General features: G+C 44.2%; 1 protein-coding gene across 1 annotated transcript in view; it reads right to left on the reverse strand.

The window, feature by feature from the left end:
- CLIC4 (chloride intracellular channel 4) overlaps positions 1-15,054 on the reverse strand; it is a 119,608-nt gene that overhangs the window by 16,018 nt on the left and 88,536 nt on the right. The window lies entirely within an intron of this gene.

Below are 15,054 nucleotides of genomic sequence, written 5' to 3' on the forward strand. Positions count from 1 at the left end.
CAATAGGTCCTCTACCAGAAGGAACCATCCTGGCCACCATGGATGTGGAATCTTTGTACCCCAATATCCCACACCAGGATGGATTAAATGCCTGCAAATTCTTCCTGGAAAACACAGGGACTGATGCGGATTCTGAGGTGAAACTTATAAAATTCATCCTCACCCACAATTACTTTGAATTTGACAAGAAGATCTATCTATAGGAGACTGGCACAGCAATGGGAAGTAAAATGGCCCCACAGTATGCAAATCTTTTCATGGCCAAGCTTGAAAGCGACTTTTTGTCCTCATGTCCCATCAGGCCTCTGGCGTACTACCGCTACATTGATGACATTTTAATTATCTGGACGGAGTCTGAGCCACAGCGAAAGACGTTCCATGAACAGTTTAATCAATTTCATCCTACCATCAAACTTTACGCTCAACTACTCCTGCACTGAAATTAACTTTTTGGACACCATCATTAAGCTGCAGAACAATAAAATAGAGACATCCCTATATCAGAAGCCAATCGACCGTCCAACATACTTTAAATGGGACAGTTTCCATCCAAAACACATAAAAAACTCTATTGTCTACAGCCAAGCCATCAGATACAATTGTATATGTTCCAACCCCATGGATAGGGATGAACACCTTGGTCGCTTCAGGAAGACCTTTTTGAATCAGGGCTACCATCCAAGAACAATTGAAAACCAGATTACAAGAGCCACCAGAATATCAAGGAATCACCTGCTACATTACAAAGCTAAAGAAGAAAATAATTGGGTACCTCTAGTAGTTACCTACAATCCAAATCTGGAGGTTCTAAGGGGAGCTGCACGGAAATCACAACCTTTAGTATAAAAAGATGCCCAATTACAATCCATTTTTCCAGACCCCCCACTACTGTGTTTTAGGCAGCCCCCAAATCTAAGAAGCATCATTGTCAAGAGCTCCCTGTCCTCTCCAACAGCTGCAGGAACCTTTCCTTGCAATCAGAAAAAATGTAAAACCTGTCCATTTACAGTGACCACGGACAAGATAAAGATCCCTAATTCACATTAGGACTACAAGATCCCAGGTACCTTCAGCTGCGACACTTCTAATGTGGTTTACCTAATTATTTGTACTAAATGCCCAACTGGGGGTCTGTATGTGGGGGAGACAGGGCAAAAACTTAGAACAAGAATGAATTATCACCGCCACACAATAAGAGAAAAAAGAATGGATCTACCTGTGGCAATACATTTTTTGTCTCCCAAATCATAACATTATGGACATGAAATTACTTGTGTTAAAAGGTAGCTTCAAACTTGAGACAGAAGAGTATGGGAATATAAACTGATGAAGACCTTTGACAGTCTTAATGCAGGAATGAATGTGTCGCACGGATTTATGTCTTTATACATCAACTAAGGAACTTGCCCCTCAGACTATGAGGGGTCATCACAACAGAGACCCTAATCAGAAGACAATAAAACAATCCATATCCAAGAACTGGCCCAATATTTATGGACATAACTGTTTATCACTCATGGTAATTCTGCTTCATGTCACCAGTCTCCATGGTTTTTCCTCTTTTTTTTGTGCTATGTTGTGCATAAATATGTGATTCTTCAGAATTTCTTTTAGTCTTTGCCTAATGAAGAGACCTGATTAGGCTACTTTCACACTAGCGTTAACTGCAATCCGTCACAATGCGTCGTTTTGCAGAAAAAACGCATCCTGCAAAAGTGTTTGAAGGATGCGTTTTTTCTCCATTGACTAACATTACGCGACGCATTGCCACACGTCGCAACCGTCGCGCGACGGTTGCGCAGTGTTTCGGCTGACCGTCGGCCGCAAAAAACGTTCCATGTAACATTTTTTGCAGCCGACGGACCGTCTTTTCCGACCGCGCATGCGCGGCCGGAACTCCTCCCCCACCTCCCCGCACCTCACAATGGGCCAGCGGATGCGCTGAAAAGCAGCATCCGCTGCACCCGTTGTGCGGCGGAGGCAACGCTAGCGTCGGTAACCTCGGCCCGACGCACTGCGACGGGCCGGGCCCGACGCTAGTGTGAAAGAAGCCTTAGTCTCAAAAGCTTGCAATTTGTTACCATCTTTTCAGTTAGCCATTAAAAGGTATCAACCACTGAGGACTCTCAATTCTAAATATTTTTCCCTGGAACCAGGAAGTCAAAAAATCCATGCGCATTAAAGAAGACCGGATCCAGCTAAAAACGGATCCGACGCATCAGTTTTTCACAATTTGCGCCGGATCCGTTTTTTTTACAAATTGGACGGATTTAGCCTGAAAACAATAAACGGATGTGTGAAACTAGCCTTTGACACGTAAACTATAGTCACAGGACAGCAGAGGGCAGTACGATAATGTGAACGTCTGCTAATATAAAATAGCCATTCCCTAGAATACCTATCAGAAACGTCCTGTCATGCCACATTCACTACTGCAGTTTTGGATGTAACTTATCTGGAAAAAAAAAAATGAAAACTGTGGTTGCTCTCACTTCCTCCAGATGTCTAATGGCGAGGACAGTGAAGTGGCCACTGTTTGGAGAACCAATGCAGACACTGCTGGAACAACGCCTGGACTGGAGGCAAGTATAGGTGTTATTTATTTGGGGGAATCATACTGATTGACAAGGGGTTGTCAGAGTAGTGGACAGGCCTTTTAACAATCAGTATTTCATTAATACACTACCTGAGCAGTATCCACTGCTGCCAACCACTCACCCTAGACTTTTTTGAACTGTGGTTGGTTTAAAAGAAACAACAACAAACAAAACTGTTCTTTACTCGCCATCCCCGGGTCCGGAACAGAATCTCCACTGCTGCTACTCTAGGTGTTTGTCACAGACAGCGCTCTGGCCTATAACTGACCTCAGCACAACTTGACAGCACAAGCTGTTGAGCTCACTGATTGGGTGCAAGCTCTGTCCACGCTGCAGAAAATAAACACAGGGAACAGTGGAAGAGACTTGGCACAGAACACGAAGAGGGTGAGTAAAACAGTATTGATTTGGTTTAACCCCTTAGTGACAAAGCCAAATTTTTTAAATCTGACCAGTGCCACTTTATATTGTAATAACTCTGGAACGCTTAACCCCTTTACCCCCAAGGGTGGTTTGCACGTTAATGACCGGGCCAATTTTTACAATTCTGACCACTGTCCCTTTGTGAGGTTATAACTCTGGAACGCTTCAACGGATCCCAGTGATTCTGACATTGTTTTCTCGTGACATATTGTACTTCATGACAATGGTAAAAATTCTTTGATAGTACCTGCGTTTATTTGTGAAAAAAATGGAAATTTGGCGAAAATTATGAAAATTTTGCAATTTTCCAACTTTGAATTTTTATGCAATTAAATCACAGAGATATGTCACACAAAATACTTAATAAGTAACATTTCCCACATGTCTACTTTACATCAGCACAATTTTGGAACCAAAATTTTTTTTTGTTAGGGAGTTATAAGGGTTAAAAGTTGACCAGCAATTTCTCATTTCTACAACACCATTTTATTTTAGGGACCACATCTCATTTGAAGTCATTTTGAGGGGTCTATATGATAGAAAATACCCAAGTGTGACACCATTCTAAAAACTACACCCCTCAAGGTGCTCAAAACCATATTCAAGAAGTTTATTAACCCTTCTGGTGCTTCACAGGAATTTTTTGAATGTTTAAATAAAAATGAACATTTAACTTTTTTTCACAAAAAATTTAATTCAGCTCCAATTTGTTTAATTTTACCAAGGGTAACAGGAGAAAATAGACCCCAAACATTGTTGTACAATTTGTCCTGAGCACGACAATACCCCACATGTGGGGGTAAACCACTGTTTGGGCGCATGGCAGAGCTCGGAAGCGAAGGAGCGCCATTTGACTTTTCAATGCAAAATTGACTGGAATTGAGATGGGACGCCATGTTTCGTTTGGAGAGCCCCTGATGTGCCTAAACATTGAAACCCCCCACAAGTGACACCATTTTGGAAAGTAGACCCCCTAAGGAACTTATCTAGATGTGTGGTGAGCACTTTGACCCACCAAGTGCTTCACAGAAGTTTATAATGTAGAACCGTAAAAATAAAAAATCATTTTTTCACAAAAATTAACTTTCCGCCCCCAATTTTTTATTTTCCCAAGGGTAAGAGAAGAAATTGGACCCCAAATGTTGTTGTACAATTTGTCCTGAGTACGCCGATACCCCATATGTGGGGGTAAACCACTGTTTGGGCGCATGGGAGAGCTCGGAAGGGAAGGAGCGCCGTTTGACTTTTCAATGCAAAATTGTCAGGAATTGAGATGGGACGCCATGTTGCGTTTGGAGAGCCCCTGATGTGCCTAAACATTGAAACCCCCCACAAGTGACACCATTTTGGAAAGTAGACCCCTTAAGGAACTTATCTAGATGTGTGGTGAGCACTTTGACCCACCAAGTGCTTCACAGAAGTTTATAATGCAGAGTCTTAAAAATAAAACAAAAAATTTTTCCCACAAAAATTATTTTTTTAGCCCCCAGTTTTGTATTTTCCCGAGGGTAACAGGAGAAAGTGGACCCCAAAATTTGTTGCCCAATTTGTCCTGAGTGCGATGATACACCATATGTGGGGGGAACCACTGTTTGGGCGCATGGGAGGGTTCGGAAGGGAAGGAGTGCCATTTGAATGCAGACTTAGATGGAATGGTCTGCAGGTGTCACATTGCGTTTGCAGAGCCCCTAATGTACCTAAACAGTAGAAACCCCCTCCACAAGTGACACCATTTTGGAAAGTAGACCCCCTAAGGAACTTCTTTACATGTGTGGTGAGCACTTTGACCCACCAAGGGCTTCACAGAAGTTTATAATGGAGAGCCATAAAAATAAAACAAACATTTTTTCCCACAAAAATTATTTTTTAGCCCCCAGTTTTGTATTTTCCCGAGGGTAAGAGGAGAAATTTGACCCCAAAAGTTGTTGTCCAATTTGTCCCGAGTACGCTGATACCCCATATGTTGGGGGGAACCACCGTTTGGGCGCATGGGAGGGCTCGGAAGGGAAGGAGTGCCATTTGGAATGCAGACTTAGATGGAATGGTCTGCAGGCGTCACATTGCGTTTGCAGAACCCCTAATGCACCTAAACAGTAGAAATCCCCCAAAAGTGACCCCATATTGGAAACTAGACCCCCATGGAACTTATCTAGATGTGTTGTGAGAACTTTGAACCCCCAAGTGTTTCACTACAGTTTATAACGCAGAGCCGTAAAAATAAAAAATCTTTTTTTTCCCCACAAAAATTATTTTTTAGCCCCCAGTTTTGTATTTTCCCAAGGGTAACAGGAGAAATTGGACCCCAAAAGTTGTTGTCCTATTTGTCCTGAGTACGCTGATACCCCATATGTTGGGGTAAACCCCTGTTTGGGCACACGGGAGAGCTCGGAAGGGAAGGAGCACTGTTTTACTTTTTCTACGCAGAATTGGCTAGAATGGAGATCGGACGCCATGTCGCGTTTGGAGAGCCCCTGATGTGCCTAAATAGTGGAAACCCCCCAATTATAACTGAAACCCTAATCCAAACACACTCCTAACCCTAATCCCAACAGTAACCCTAACCACACCTCTAACCCTGACACACACCTAACCCTAATCCCAACCCTATTCCCAACTGTAAATGTAATCTAAACCCTAACCGTAACTTTAGCCCCAACCCTAACTGTAGCCTTAACCCTAGCCCCAACCCAAACTTTAGCCCCAACTCAAACTGTAGCCCTAACCCTAGCCCTAACCCTAACTTTAGCCCCAACCTTAACTGTAGCCTTAACCCTAGCCCTAACCCTACCCCTAACCCTAACCCTAGCCCTAATGGAAAAATGGAAATAAATACATTTTTTTAATTTTTCCCTAACTAAGGGGGTGATGAAGGGGGGTTTGATTTACTTTTATAGCGGGTTTTTTAGCGGATTTTTATGATTGGCAGCCGTCACACACTGAAAGACGCTTTTTATTGCAAAAAATATTTTTTGCGTTACCACATTTTGAGAGCTATAATTTTTCCATATTTTGGTTCACAGAGTCATGTGAGGTCTTGTTTTTTGCGGGACGAGTTGACGTTTTTATTGGTAACATTTTCGGGCACGTTACATTTTTTGATCGCTTTTTATTCCGATTTTTGCGAGGCAGAATGACCAAAAACCAGCTATTCATGAATTTCTTTTGGGGGAGGCGTTTATACCGTTCCGCGTTTGGTAAAATTGATAAAGCAGTTTTATTCTTCGGGTCAGTACGATTACAGCGACACCTCATTTATATCATTTTTTTATGTTTTGGCGCTTTTATAAGATAAAAACTATTTTATAGAAAAAATAATTATTTTTGCATCGCTTTAGTCTCAGGACTATAACTTTTTTTTTTTTGCTGATGATGCTGTATGGCGGCTCGTTTTTTGCGGGACAAGATGACGCTTTCAGCGGTATCATGGTTATTTATATCTGTCTTTTTGATCGCGTGTTATTCCACTTTTTGTTCGGCGGTATGATAATAAACCGTTGTTTTTTGCCTCTTTTTTTTCTTACGGTGTTTACTGAAGGGGTTAACTAGTGGGCCAGTTTTATAGGTTGGGCCGTTACGGACGCGGCGATACTAAATATGTGTACTTTTATTGTTTTGTTTTTTTTATTTAGATAAAGAAATGTATTTAGGGGAATAATATTTTTTTTTTTTCATTATTTAGGAATATTTTTTTTTATTTTTTTTACACATTTTGAAATTTTTTTTTTTACTTTTTTACATTGTCCCAGGGGGGGACATCACAGATCAGTGATCTGACAGTGTGCACAGCACTCTGTCAGATCACTGATCTGACATGCAGCGCTGCAGCCTTCACAGTGCCTGCTCTGAGCAGGCTCTGTGAAGCCACCTCCCTCCCTGCAGGACCCGGATCCGCGGCCATCTTGGATCCGGGGCTGGAGGAAGAAGGGAGGGAGGTGAGACCCTCGCAGCAACGCGATCACATCGCGTTGCTGCGGGGGCTCAGGGAAGCCCGCAGGGGGCTCAGGGAAGCCCGCAGGGAGCCCCCTCCCTGCGGGAAGCTTCCCTGCACCGCCGGCACATCGCGATCATCTTTGATCGCGGTGTGCCAGGGGTTAATGTGCCGGGGGCGGTCCGTGACCGCTCCTGGCACATAGTGCCGGATGTCAGCTGCGATAAACAGCTGACACCCGGCCGCGATCGGCGGCGCTCCCCCCGTGAGCGCCGCCGATCGCGCTGGACGTACTATCCCGTCCGTGGTCATGGGGGCCCACCCCACCTCGACGGGATAGTACATCCCATGTCAGAAAGGGGTTAAACAAATCCCAGTGATTTTGAGACTGTTTTTTTGTGAAACATTGCACTTTATGATAATGGTAAATTTAGGTTGATATTTTTTTATAAATAAACACAAAACTTATCAGAAATTTGAGAAAAATTTAAAAAAAATTGCAATTTTCAAACTTTTAATGATTATCCCTTTAATCCAGAGTCATACCACAGCAAAACATTAATAAATAAAATTTCCCATCAGCATCATTTGTAAAATATTATTTTATTTTGTAAGCATTTTAGGACGTTTACAAATGTAGCAGCAATTTTTCATTTTTTCAAGGAAATTTACAAAATTTATTTTTTTAGGGACTTATACATGTTTGAAGTGCCTTTTGGGGTCTCATATATTGGAAAACCCCCCAAAGTGATACCATTTTAAAAACCGCACCCCCTTACACATTGAAAACTGCTGTCAGGTAGTTTATTAATCCTTCGGGTAGTTTTCAGGAATTAAGGCAATATGGCATGACAGAAATGAAAATCTGTATTTTTACCACCTAAATGCCGCTAACTTCTGAACAGGTTACAACAGCCGTCAGACTCTAGGGCCACTATTTAGTCGTGAATTGCCATAGCAAACACCAGGACCACACAATCATGATCTGAGGGCATCAGTTGGGATAAAGAGAAAGCCCCACACTCTGTTAACCATTTATAATGATGTAGTCACAATTGACAGCAGCATCTAAGGGGTTAAACAGATTTGTATAAGTATATATATATTTGCGCTGGAGGTCCCAATTGAAAAAAAGGACAAAATTGTCTATATAGAATGATATTACTTATACCGTGACCGAACAATACCGAAATGGCATATTATTACCTACACAATCTTGGCAGGTATTTCCATGTAAATGCTTGTGCTGCCGTCTTCCAAGTGTATGGGCAGCAATGACTTTTGTGACGATATGTGTTGTGAATTCTGTGGCTGAATTCACTCCTGTGGTCACAAGTGGTACTGCAGCTTCTGAGCTTCCTCCCTCAGGTGTTCTGGTGAGCTCGTTAACTGCTTCATTACTTAACTCCGCCTGATGCTGCTATCCTTGCTCCTTGTCAATGTTTCAGTGTTGGATCTGAGCTTCTCCTGATTGTTCCTGTGACCTGCTGCTCTGTATAGCTAAGTGCTTTTTGCTTTTTTGTTGCTTTTTTTCTGTCCAGCTTGTCTTTTGTTTTGCTGGAAGCTCTGAGACGCAAAGGGTGTACCGCCGTGCCGTTAGTTCGGCACGGTGGGTTTTTTTTGCCCCCTTTGCGTGGTTTTGCTTTAGGGTTTTTTGTAGACTGCAAAGTTCGCTTTACTGTCCTCGCTCTGTCCTAGAATATCGGGCCCCACTTTGCTGAATCTATTTCATCCCTACGTTTTGTCTTTTCATCTTACTCACAGTCATTATATGTGGGGGGCTGCCTTTTCCTTTGGGGAATTTCTCTGGGGCAAGTCAGGCCTATTTTTCTATCTTCAGGCTAGCTAGTTTCTTAGGCTGTGCCGAGTTGCCTAGGTAGTTGTTAGGCGCAATCCACAGCCGCTTTTAGTTGTGTTTAGGATAGGATCAGGTGTGCAGTCTACAGAGTTTCCACGTCTCAGAGCTTGTTCTTGTATTTTTGGGTATTTGTCAGATCACTGTGTGCGCTCTGATCGCTAAGCACACTGTGTTTCTGGATTGCCTTCATAACACCTGTCATTAGCAAACATAACAGTACAAGGAGCCCAAACTAATGATTCTCAATAGAGGGAAAGAAAAAGTTCTGACATCATTTTTTTTTTTTTTTTTCAGCTCTGTGTTCATTTTTTTTTTTTCCCCTAGACATTTGGGTGATTCTGGACACAGGTGTGGACATGGATATTCAGGGTCTGTGCTCTTCAATGGATAATCTCGTTATAAATGTACAAAAAATTCAAGATACTATTGATCAGAAATCTATGTTAGAACCAAGAATTCCTATTCCTGATTTGTTTTTTGGAGATAGAACTAAGTTTCTAAGTTTCAAAAATAATTGTAAGCTATTTCTGGCCTTGAAACCTCATTCTTCTGGTAATCCTATTCAACAGGTTTTGATTATTATTTCTTTTTTGCGCGGCGACCCTCAAGACTGGGCATTTTTTTTTGCGCCAGGAGACCCTGCATTGAGTAGTGTCGATGCGTTTTTCCTGGCGCTCGGATTGCTGTACGATGAGCCTAATTCAGTGGATCAGGCTGAGAAAAATTTGCTGGCTTTGTGCCAGGGTCAGGATGATATAGAAGTATATTGTCAGAAATTTAGGAAATGGTCAGTACTCACTCAGTGGAATGAATCTGCGCTGGCAGCTTTGTTCAGAAAGGGTCTCTCTGAGGCTCTTAAGGATGTCATGGTGGGATTTCCTATGCCTGCTGGTTTGAATGAGTCTTTGTCTTTGGCCATTCAGATCGGTCGACGCTTGCGCGAGCGTAAATCTGTGCACCATTTGGCGGTACTGCCTGAGGTTAAACCTGAGCCTATGCAGTGCGATAGGACTATGACTAGAGTTGAACGGCAGGAATACAGACGTCTGAATGGTCTGTGTTTCTACTGTGGTGATTCCACTCATGCTATTTCTGATTGTCCTAAGCGCACTAAGCGGTCCGCTAGGTCTGCCGTCATTGGTACTGTACAGTCCAAATTCCTTCTGTCCATTACCTTGATATGCTCTTTGTCGTCGTTTTCTGTCATGGCGTTTGTGGATTCGGGCGCTGCCCTGAATCTGATGGATTTGGATTAGGCTAAACGTTGTGGGTTTTTCTTGGAGCCTTTGCGGTGACCTATTCCATTGAGAGGAATTGATGCTACACCTTTGGCCAAGAATAAACCTCAATACTGGGCCCAGCTGACCATGTGCATGGCTCCTGCACATCAGGAAGTTATTCGCTTTCTGGTGTTGCATAATCTGCATGATGTGGTCGTGTTGGGGTTGCCATGGCTACAAACCCATAATCCAGTATTGGATTGGAATTCCATGTCGGTATCCAGCTGGGGTTGTCAGGGGGTACATGGTGATGTTCCATTTTTGTCGATTTCGTCATCCACCCCTTCTGAGGTCCCAGAGTTCTTGTCTGATTATCAGGATGTATTTGAAGAGCCCAAGTCCGATGCTCTACCTCCGCATAGGGATTGTGATTGTGCTATCAATTTGATTCCTGGTAGTAAATTCCCTAAAGGTCGATTATTTAATTTATCCGTGCCCGAACACGCCGCTATGCGCAGTTATGTGAAGGAATCCCTGGAGAAGGGACATATTCTCCCATCGTCATCACCACTGGGAGCAGGGTTCTTCTTTGTAGCCAAGAAGGATGGTTCGCCGAGACCGTGTATTGATTAACGCCTTCTTAATAAGATCACTGTTAAATTTCAGTATCCCTTGCCATTGTTATCTGACCTGTTTGCTCGGATTAAGGGGGCTAGTTGGTTCACTAAGATAGATCTTCGTGGTGCGTATAATCTGGTGAGAATCAGGCAAGGAGATGAATGGAAAACTTCATTCAATACGCCCGAGGGTCATTTTGAGTATCTAGTGATGCCGTTCGGACTTGCCAATGCTCCATCTGTGTTTCAGTCCTTTATGCATGACATCTTCCGTGAGTATCTGGATAAATTCCTGATTGTTTACTTGGATGACATTTTGATCTTCTCAGATGATTGGGAGTCTCATGTGAAGCAGGTCAGAATGGTTTTTCAGGTCCTGCGTGCTAACTCTTTGTTTGTGAAGGGATCAAAGTGTCTCTTCGGTGTGCAGAAAGTTTCATTTTTGGGGTTCATCTTTACCCCTTCTACTATCGAGATGGATCCAGTTAAGGTCCAAGCCATCCAGGATTGGATTCAGCCGACATCTCTGAAAAGTCTGCAAAAGTTCCTGGGCTTTGCTAATTTTTATCGTCGCTTCATCTGTAATTTTTCTAGCATTGCCAAACCATTGACCGATTTGACCAAGAAGGGTGCTGATTTGGTTAATTGGTCTTCTGCTGCTGTGGAAGCTTTTCAGGAGTTGAAGCGTCGTTTTTGTTCTGCCCCTGTGTTGTGTCAGCCAGATGTTTCTCTTCCGTTCCAGGTCGAGGTTGATGCTTCTGAGATTGGAGCAGGGGCGGTTTTGTCACAGAGAGGTTCTGATTGCTCAGTGATGAAACCATGTGCTTTCTTTTCCAGGAAGTTTTCGCCCGCTGAGCGTAATTATGATGTGGGCAATCGAGAGTTGCTGGCCATGAAGTGGCCATTCGAGGAGTGGCGTCATTGGCTTGAAGGAGCTAAGCATCGCGTGGTGGTATTGACTGATCATAAGAACTTGACTTATCTCGAGTCTGCCAAGCGCTTGAATCCTAGGCAGGCCTGTTGGTCGTTATTTTTTGCCCGCTTCGACTTTGTGATTTCGTACCTTCCGGGCTCTAAAAATGTGAAGGCGGATGCTCTGTCTAGGAGTTTTGTGCCCGACTCTCCGGGTTTATCTGAGCCAGCGGGTATCCTCAAGGAAGGAGTCATTGTGTCTGCCATCTCCCCTGATTTGCGGCGGGTGCTGCAAAAATTTCAGGCGAATAAACCTGATCGTTGTCCAGCAGAGAAACTGTTCGTCCCTGATAGGTGGACTAAAACTTATCTCTGAACTTCATTGTTCGGTGTTGGCTGGTCATCCTGGAATCTTTGGTACCAGAGAGTTAGTGGCTAGATCCTTCTGGTGGCCATCTCTGTCACGGGATGTACGTACTTTTGTGCAGTCCTGTGGGATTTGTGCTAGGGCTAAGCCCTGCTGTTCTCGTGCCAGTGGGTTGCTTTTGCCCTTGCCGGTCCCAAAGAGGCCTTGGACACATATTTCGATGGATTTCATTTCTGACCTTCCCGTTTCTCAAAAGATGTCAGTCATTTGGGTGGTCTGTGATCGCTTTTCTAAAATGGTCCATCTGGTGCCCTTGGCTAAATTGCCTTCCTCCTCTGATTTGGTACCTTTGTTCTTTCAGCATGTGGTTCGGTTGCATGGCATTCCTGAGAATATTGTTTCTGACAGAGGTTCCCAGTTTGTTTCAAGGTTTTGGCGAGCCTTTTGTGGTAGGATGGGCATTGACCTATCCTTTTCCTCGGCTTTCCATCCTCAGACTAATGGCCAGACCGAACGAACCAATCAGACCTTGGAAACATATCTGAGATGTTTTGTTCCTGCAGACCAGGATGATTGGGTGTCCTTTTTGCCGTTGGCTGAGTTCGCCCTTAATAATCGGGCCAGCTCGGCTACCTTGGTTTCTCCATTTTTTTGCAATTCTGGGTTCCATCCTCGTTTCTCTTCAGGACAGGTTGAGTCTTCGGACTGTCCTGGTGTGGATTCTGTGGTGGATAGGTTGCAGCAGATCTGGACTCAGGTAGTGGACAATTTGATCTTGTCCCAGGAGAAAGCTCAACTTTTCGCTAATCGCAGACGCCGTGTGGGTCCCCGACTTCGTGTTGGGGATCTGGTTTGGTTATCTTCTCGTCATATTCCTATGAAGGTTTCCTCTCCTAAATTTAAACCTCGTTTTATTGGTCCGTATAGGATTTCTGAGGTTCTCAATCCTGTGTCTTTTCGTTTGACCCTCCCAGACTCCTTTTCCATACATAATGTATTCCATAGGTCGTTGTTGCGGAGATACGTGGCACCTATGGTTCCATCTGTTGAGCCTCCTGCCCCGGTTTTGGTGGAGGGGGAATTGGAGTATATTGTGGAGAAGATTTTGGATTCTCGTGTTTCTAGACGGAAACTCCAGTATCTGGTTAAATGGAAGGGTTATGCTCAGGAAGATAATTCCTGGGTTTTTGCCTCTGATGTTCATGCTTCCGATCTTGTTTGTGCCTTTCATGCGGCTCATCCTGGTCGGCCTGGGGGCTCTGGTGAGGGTTCGGTGACCCCTCCTCAAGGGGGGGGTACTGTTGTGAATTCTGTGGCTGAATTCACTCCTGTGGTCACAAGTGGTACTGCAGCTTCTGAGCTTCCTCCCTCAGGTGTTCTGGTGAGCTCGTTAACTGCTTCATTACTTAACTCCGCCTGATGCTGCTATCCTTGCTCCTTGTCAATGTTTCAGTGTTGGATCTGAGCTTCTCCTGATTGTTCCTGTGACCTGCTGCTCTGTATAGCTAAGTGCTTTTTGCTTTTTTGTTGCTTTTTTTCTGTCCAGCATGTCTTTTGTTTTGCTGGAAGCTCTGAGACGCAAAGGGTGCACCGCCGTGCCGTTAGTTCGGCACGGTGGGTTTTTTTTGCCCCCTTTGCGTGGTTTTGCTTTAGGGTTTTTTGTAGACTGCAAAGTTCGCTTTACTGTCCTCGCTCTGTCCTAGAATATCGGGCCCCACTTTGCTGAATCTATTTCATCCCTACGTTTTGTCTTTTCATCTTACTCACAGTCATTATATGTGGGGGGCTGCCTTTTCCTTTGGGGAATTTCTCTGGGGCAAGTCAGGCCTATTTTTCTATCTTCAGGCTAGCTAGTTTCTTAGGCTGTGCCGAGTTGCCTAGGTAGTTGTTAGGCGCAATCCACAGCCGCTTTTAGTTGTGTTTAGGATAGGATCAGGTGTGCAGTCTACAGAGTTTCCACGTCTCAGAGCTTGTTCTTGTATTTTTGGGTATTTGTCAGATCACTGTGTGCGCTCTGATCGCTAAGCACACTGTGTTTCTGGATTGCCTTCATAACACCTGTCATTAGCAAACATAACAGATATGTGAGGAGAGGGTGTTAGACCTGTCCCGGCCGGTGACAGTCACCCCTTACCTCACAGGCGATACGCCGGGATCTTCAGTGGTGAGACCGTGCTTCCTCAAACAGGTTCCCGGCGATAATCCAGGGACTTCAGCGGTGAGACCGCGCTCCTCTAAGGCTACGTTCACATTAGCGTTGCGCCGCTGTTGCGTCGGCGACGCAGCGGCGACGCGCCCCTATGTTTAACATAGGGGACGCGTGCGTTTTTTGGGTGGCGTTTTTCGCCACGTGCGTCGTTTCCGACGCTAGCGTCGGACGCAAGAAAATGCAACAAGTTGCATTTTCTGTGCGTCCGATTTTCGTCAAAAACTACGCACGCGTCGCAAAACGCGCGCGTTTGCGCGAGTTTTAACATGCGTCGCGCGTTGCGTCGCCGACGCAGGGCGGCGCAACGCTAATGTGAACGTAGCCTAAACAAGTTGCCGGCGAGGTGCAGTGAAGCTGCAGGACCTCGCGTGACATCACATACACGTGATGATACACGTGATCGGCCTATGGAATGCACTTAAGACCAAAATGCTTAATCCAACGCGTTTCGGAGTCGGCAGACTCCATCAGGGATGGTCAGGTGCATAACAGAGGTGCTTTTATATTGTGCAATGGCAGGAAGCGCTAGGTCTATTTATTAAAAGCAAAAAGTTTGATCTCGCTGTTAAGTCCATTTGGGATAAGTGTATTCATTTCAAAAATCCACCTGCTCTCCTCTCTTGACATTTGATGGATGAAATTCCCTCCCCGCCAGTTCTTTTTTACTTTTTTAATCCCAGTCACCACAATATTCTCCACTGAACCCCCATGATATTCTTCAAAATGTTGTGATAGGGGATGCCCCACAAATTTTTTACTGATATTGCGTAAATGTTCCCCAATACGTACATTCATGGGTCGTATAGTGCGGCCTATATACCATTTCCCACATGGACATTGTATGCCATAAATTACCCCTCGGGTCGAGCAGGTTATAAAGTCCTTAATTTCTGCTTCATTATATGCCATAAACAGATTTGGAC

This window comes from Ranitomeya imitator, chromosome 3 (assembly GCF_032444005.1).
Source record: "Ranitomeya imitator isolate aRanImi1 chromosome 3, aRanImi1.pri, whole genome shotgun sequence".
Classification (NCBI taxonomy): Eukaryota; Metazoa; Chordata; class Amphibia; order Anura; family Dendrobatidae; genus Ranitomeya; species Ranitomeya imitator.